This window comes from Cervus canadensis, chromosome 20, assembly GCF_019320065.1.
Source record: "Cervus canadensis isolate Bull #8, Minnesota chromosome 20, ASM1932006v1, whole genome shotgun sequence".
Lineage (NCBI taxonomy): Eukaryota > Metazoa > Chordata > Mammalia > Artiodactyla > Cervidae > Cervus > Cervus canadensis.
In genome coordinates this window covers 15,574,489-15,581,280 of record NC_057405.1, presented here as the reverse complement: position 1 = coordinate 15,581,280, position 6,792 = coordinate 15,574,489, and the positions used below count along the sequence as shown (strand labels likewise).

General features: G+C 37.7%; 1 non-coding gene across 1 annotated transcript; it reads left to right on the top strand.

Moving 5' to 3' along the window:
* Positions 1–451: 451 nt before the first annotated feature.
* On the top strand, positions 452–524 carry TRNAY-AUA. Its single transcript has one exon. It is a non-coding gene; the product is annotated as a tRNA-Tyr (tRNA).
* Positions 525–6,792: the final 6,268 nt, after the last annotated feature.

Below are 6,792 nucleotides of genomic sequence, written 5' to 3'. Positions count from 1 at the left end.
CAGGAGCTGACTGTGACTCAGATCATGAACTCCTTATTGCCAAATTCAGACCTAAACTGAAGAAAGTAGGGAAAACCACTAGACCATTCAGGTGTGACCTAAATCAAAGCCTTTATGATTATACAGTGGAAGTGAGAAAAAGATTTAAGGGACTAGATCTGATGGACAGAGTGCCTGATGAATTATGGGCAGAGATTTGTGACATTGTTCAGGAGACAAGGATTAAGAGCATCCCCATGGAAAAGAAATCTGGTCCACAGGCCATAACTAATATACTTCCTCTTACCCTTCCGCATTCACTTTATATTCTCTGTACTATCAATTAGAATCTCTCTGATCTTGCTCTAAGCTAGAGTCTGTGTTATATTTCACCTACAAGAGCTTGCCATAAACTTTATAAGATATATTTTGTCATCACTAATACCACTAACACTTCTAACCCTACCTGACTTCCCTGGTGGCTCAGCTGGTAAAGAATCTGCCTATAGTGCAGAAGACCCAGGTTCAATCCCTGGGTCAGGAAGATCCCCAGAAGAAGGAAATGACAACCTACTTCAGTACTCTTAGCTGGTATATCCTATGGACAGAGAAGCCTGGCAGGCTGAAGTCTATGGGCTCACAAGAGTCAGACACAACTTAACAACTAAACCACCACTGTCCACCTACAGAGCCTGTTAAGCCTCATGGCACAACAGGCAAGTCTTCTTGCACTTCATCCTGAACATATTGTCAAGTCTTCTGCTCTGGGACTCATTCAAAGCCTCCAGCATCTATATCCCTAGGTGAGTAGATCAGAGCAACATATTTTTGCTATTAGATCCAAAGGCCAACCAAGTGTTGCACTTCCTTTTTAGTGGTGCATGGTATAAGATGGAATAGTTTATCTTCATTGCATGAGGTAAAGATGCAGTAATCTGTCTTTAAGTTGGATGGCAGGTTTGGGCATGCTCCAGATAGCTGGTTCTCTAGGAAACTCAGGAACCTCCCTTAAGTGACAGGACCCTCATCTTCATAGGGCTATTCTCTCACCACCCAGAGCACATGTATATTTGCCATTTATTATTCATCCAACTTGATAAATATAATAATAATAAATAACATCATCAGATAGTGTTTCAAAATGACAGCCTGAAGAAAGCCTAGACAGTCTGCCCTCCTTCAATTATAGTATTATGGAGAGTGTATAAGATAACTTAGCCTTTAAGCAATACTTTAAATGTATACTGTTTTCTGTTCCAAACGAATATACACAGTTTCTGACCTCCCTACCTGATAGGAATAGAAATCTTCCAAATTCGTGGTCATGTATTGTGCATCTGAGCCAGTGTTAATCTGCTGGATAAAATGTACCCCATCTGGTGAACAGCAGCAATTAAGCTACTACTTGGTTTAACTCTGCTCTCTTCAAGATGAAATTTGTTTTTTGTTGGGATAGATGTGGTGAATAGAGTGGAGAAATGATAGTGGACCCTCCTTTTGTTCTCAGGGCTGGTGCCATCTCTGCTTTTCCCAAAAGTGCTATGTTGCTTTTAATTTACAATACTGGCTAGAAAATGGGAGTTTAAATGAGGAGAAAGGTTAAAAGGCTTACAGTGTTCATTCTCTACAGTTCTAATCCCTAAGCAAAGAAGTGATATGAGAGTTCTACCGTCTAAAATTTCAAGCCCATTTCAAGCAAATATTCAGGGACTTGGGAAATGATAGCTGGAACCAGAGGACCATTGTGACTACCTGAGACAGTTGCCTTTGTTAATTTGCCCCCATATCCCCCAATCCGCCATCAGGGCAACACAGTTTCAGAAACCTAGAGGTCAGTGACAAAATGAAATCTAGTCCAACATTCCTAAAACATTCGTTATTCTTTCTCATAAATGTAGTTACACAGTCAACAGTCAATATATTGCAGTCAAGTTGTAGACTGTTCTCTCCTGGGCACACAGCCTCTCCTTCAATCACTGAATTTGGGGTCTGACAACTTGGCAAGGGCTCATCATTTTTAGCTACAGGGCTGCCCTCAGCCTCTTTGTTGATTCATCCATTCTTGATTCATCCAAAATATTTTTCCCCAAGAGATAGTATCTGCTATTGTCTCCATAGTTCCCCTGATAATCTGGGACCCCGACTGTCTCTCTAACTTTGGTGATCATCAGAATTGTGCATCTCTTTCTCTGATGGTTACATACAACCACCTGGGTTTTTTAAAATTTCAAAACCCTACCACTCTTTTTACTTATAGAATGCCAGTTACGATTGCATTATCTCACATAATCAAGCATGGGTTGAAAGGAACAGTCAACATTAAGCTTCTCAGTGAAACTGGAACATTCTTGTGTGTGTGAGTATTTGCAGAGTTCATCCTTTGGATCTGAGAACAAGAACTCAGATTCCTATTTCAACATCTCTAAGAAGACATTTATTTGCCTCCCCCTCCTTCTCCATTTTTCTCTCTTCTTCATCTCTATTTCTCTTATTTATTTTTATAATCTCATACCTCCTTCAAAAAAAAAAAATATGGGTACCTCCTAGATTTTAAAAAAGGACATATTCCAAAACCTTTAACTTTAATGAAATCATATCTGTAAGTATGATATCTCTAAATACATGCTAGCTTTCTTCTTAAATAGGTTTATTTTCATATAATTTTTATATTGATTAACTGAAATTATGCTGCTGTTAATAATTAATTGCATTTTATGCATGCATCTGGAACTAAGAGTGTATGATTGGAAATTAGTATACATATGGTAACTGATATAGAATTTATTATCATGCTAGTCTCAACAATAAACTGTAGTTTTATTAATTTCCTACTTGCTTATAGTACATTTACTAAGTGTGGAAAAATGCTTTGGCTTTTGGTTGCTCTGTCAATTTCCTTCTGAGGCTTAAAGTCTTATGTTTATTAAATTTGAAGTTTAAAATATTTCTCCTTATAAAACATCTGACATATTGCACATTTAGGAATTACTCTCAAAAATATTGATAAACTGACTTAAACTCCATATCACAATGTTTTAGTTCTTTTAAGTAACACTTTGTATCTTGTTTGTATTCTACGTACCCACTTTCTATTCAAATGGTACTTGAAGAAAAATAAATACATTAGAGTTTTTATTGATTTTCAAGCTATACATAAAAAGTTGCATATGTATTTTTCAAGAGTTATTTGAATATGATTTGAGCATAATATATGTGTTATATATAAATGCATATACACATGGTGTAACCATAAATATATCTGAATATGTAGAAAATTATATTCAAAAGCAGATTTTACATTGACTTGTCCACAGCATCTATTTTGGGAAAAAAACAAGGGCCATAAGTTATACTTATCTCTGCTTTTACATACACACATGCACCATCAAAGCAAAAAATGAAATACAAAATACAAAAATTTGTAAATGTTAAATTTATATATTTAAATAAAAGCACTTTTGCTTAAATATGAGTCATATAAGTGTTCATGTTCCTCATGCTTATAGCATTAGCCATATTCCTGAATCAACAAGTAAACTCACCGTGCCGGGAGCCAGCACATGAGATCCCACCCATGACAAGGTCATGAGGAGAAGACATGCCGGGCAAGGCGGATCAAGTTTTCAGGGATTCTGAAAAGTTGCCCCCAGCGCTCACCTTAAAGATGATATCTGTCTTTCTGATGCTTGCTTCAATAGACTACTCCCTAATTTCTGTGACACAGGCAGAAGGCCTTCCCCGATCTCTTTCCAAATAAGAATCAGTTTAGAACTTTAATCAATAAGTTTCCCGGGTGGTGGTATTTTATGAGATTATCCAGGGTGAAAGGAGTGTTTTAATTTAAACTCCTTTGCTGGTATTTTAGTTTATTTGGCAAATGCATTTATGGCCTTGGTACTAATACGCATGATTGCTTATAATACCCTAATCATAAAACAGCATAAAGAACCTGATCACATAAAAGCCCTAATAGGCACAGAGCCCTTTGGGGGTGAGGAAGCCCTATTAGAGAACATAAAAATATTATTCTAAAAGTGGTTATAGTTAAAGATTTAGAAAAATAAGAGTTTAAAATTGTTAATTTTAACAGGGAATGCTAAACAGGGGCTGCCTCACTGGAGCTGCAGAGTCTTTGTGTGGTAAACCTTTTAGATAAATTTAACTGATAACTTCTGCCAAAGGACTGACCTTTGTGTTCATTAAAGAATGGGTTAAGGAAGACAGCTTTGCATTCACCTAGGTCATAATATGTCAATAGGCCCCAAGGCCAGAAGATAAAGTACAAGATCCTCATAAACAAAGAAGTATGCAGAAAACACCCTGGTTTCATGAAGAACGAGCTGATGTAATGTTAAACTATCTTCCCCTTAGAAATGTACTAATTTAGGGTATAAAAGCCATGGTAAAAAATAAAGCATTGCCAGACTCTGCCAGACTCTGCAAACACCCCCGTCTGCTCTCTCTCTCTCTCTCTCCCTCGCAGACTTGGCCCTATCAAGGCTGGTCTTACGTGTCTTCTCTCTCTCTCTCCTTTTCTCACCGATGCCTTTCATCCTGAGGTTACCCCTGGATCCTGCTGAGGCTGGTAACTTTAACTATCCTTTTTGTTTGTATTTTATTCCACCTTATTCAAATGATTACTAAAGTCACTTTCAAGATTAATTTTTTACACTCATTGTAGCTCAATAAAAGCTACTACAAATTGATCATTTGTCTCAGTGGTAACTGCTCCATTCTTATGGTTTCCATGTTATAATCACAGTGGCAAAAGTGCATGTGCAACTGCTCTTACTGCCTGGGAGGCACATGCTTGGCTCTGGTTTGCTAATCCCAGATTTACAATATAAACTTAGATTTGTTTCCAAATACAGCATGAGTTTCATCAGAGTTGCTTCAGGTTCTGAGTGAATATATGGGAGGACTGACCCAGGGCATTTTATGAGTTTGAGTAAACTCTGGGAGTTAGTGACGCCTGGCATGCTACAGCCCATGGGGTCTCAAAGAGTCAGACATGGCTGAGCAACGAACTGAGCTGAACTTAACTGACCCAGTGCGTCTTCTGCTTCTGCTTGGCTGGCACTATAGCTTCCTGCCCTGAGATAAGGAAGCTCTGAATCTTGAACAAACCTGGTATTATTTTTCAGAGCTACTGACCTGTCTAGGGAACACCTTGAATTCAACAACTATGAAAACCACTATTGATCAGTTGTCTTCTTACAAAGGGCAGGAGATGAAGTCATAGAATAATGGAAACAGATAATTTAAATTGGATTATACCAAGGAAATATCCAAATAGTTAATTTACATAAAATGTGTATTGTTTAAAAATATACAATATTCTTCCAGTATAAATAAGCTGTGTATAGATTCTATCCATAAACAGATAAAAATAGTATGCTTCCAAAATTATAAAGTGTATATCATATATATATATAAATATATATATATATATATATATATATATATATATATATATATTTATGTGTGTGTGTGTACCCACACACACACAGTAAGGCTTGATAGGGCTCCCCACATGGCTCAGTGGTACAGAAACTGCTTGACAACCCTGGAGACACAGATCTGATCCCTGTGTCAGGAAGGTCCCCTGGAGGAGGACGTGGCAGCCCACTCCAGTGAGAATCTCATGGACAGTGGAGCCTGGTGAGCTATTAGCTGGACATGACTGAAGTGACTTAGCACGCATGCATGTACGCACAAGGCTGGATGGACTGGTTAGAAAAGATCCTTTCCTATTAATAATAAAATATAAATTCTTGCATTCTCATAAAATATATACTTAATAATATGGTATTCATTCTAAATAAAAATAGAATTTTTAAAAAAAAAAGGATTCATTTCCTCTCAATCAAGGGCTTGTTAGGTAATCAAACTAGTAAGATTCTATCCTGCTTAGTCTTTTTCAGTCAAAGATTCCACAAAATATTGAAGAATGTATCGGAATGATGTAGAATGGGGCAAATTTTGTGTTTTAATAAATTAACTTAATAATTTAGTAAAAAAAAAAATAGGTTAATGCAAAACTTGATTAATGTTAGATTATTCTGGTAATAGCATTAAAATAGCCCTTGAATTTTTATCACAAGCTTTGATTTTTCCATGGAGTCCCATTATTGGAATTTCTCATTGCACACAGGACAGCATCTTAAATCATGCAGCCAATTTAAGTTACTGTGTATTAAGCATCCGTACCCTGTCGACCTCTCTCTCACAATCACTGCCCTTCTTTATCTTACCTGATGGTTCTATTTTCTCTGCAAACACTTGTGAGGGCTGCCAGAGTTAATACCGTGACGGGCGGCCTGGACCTAAGTTTTAGCTTCCCCCGAAATGGTAAGATTCCCTACCCCCATCAGGTAACCTGGAGCCAGCCAATCAATATGCGCCCAGTAAGAACAAAGGGAGAGCTGAAAAGCCCGCGAAAGTCTGTACCGATAGAATTACTTTGCAAACATGTAACCAATCCGCTTAAGCCAGCTACTAACCGCTTTTGCATATCTTATAAATTTGTGTACCAAGCTTGAGCCAGGGCTTTTCTGACCCTGCACCACTGTGATGTTTGTGGCAGAAAGCCCTGGCTCGAGACAGTAATAAACTTCCCTTTTTGCGAGTTGCATTGTCTTGGAAGCCTTCTCTCTCTCCCCGCTCGGGGATTCGGACATCGGGCATAACACACTGACATTAAAATCCACAGAATCTTCCCCATTACCCACTCTGCCTCATCAACTTATAATCAAGTCTTCCCAAGCCTTCATCAGAAATCTATTTTGAATGTGGCATACCTTATTAATGACT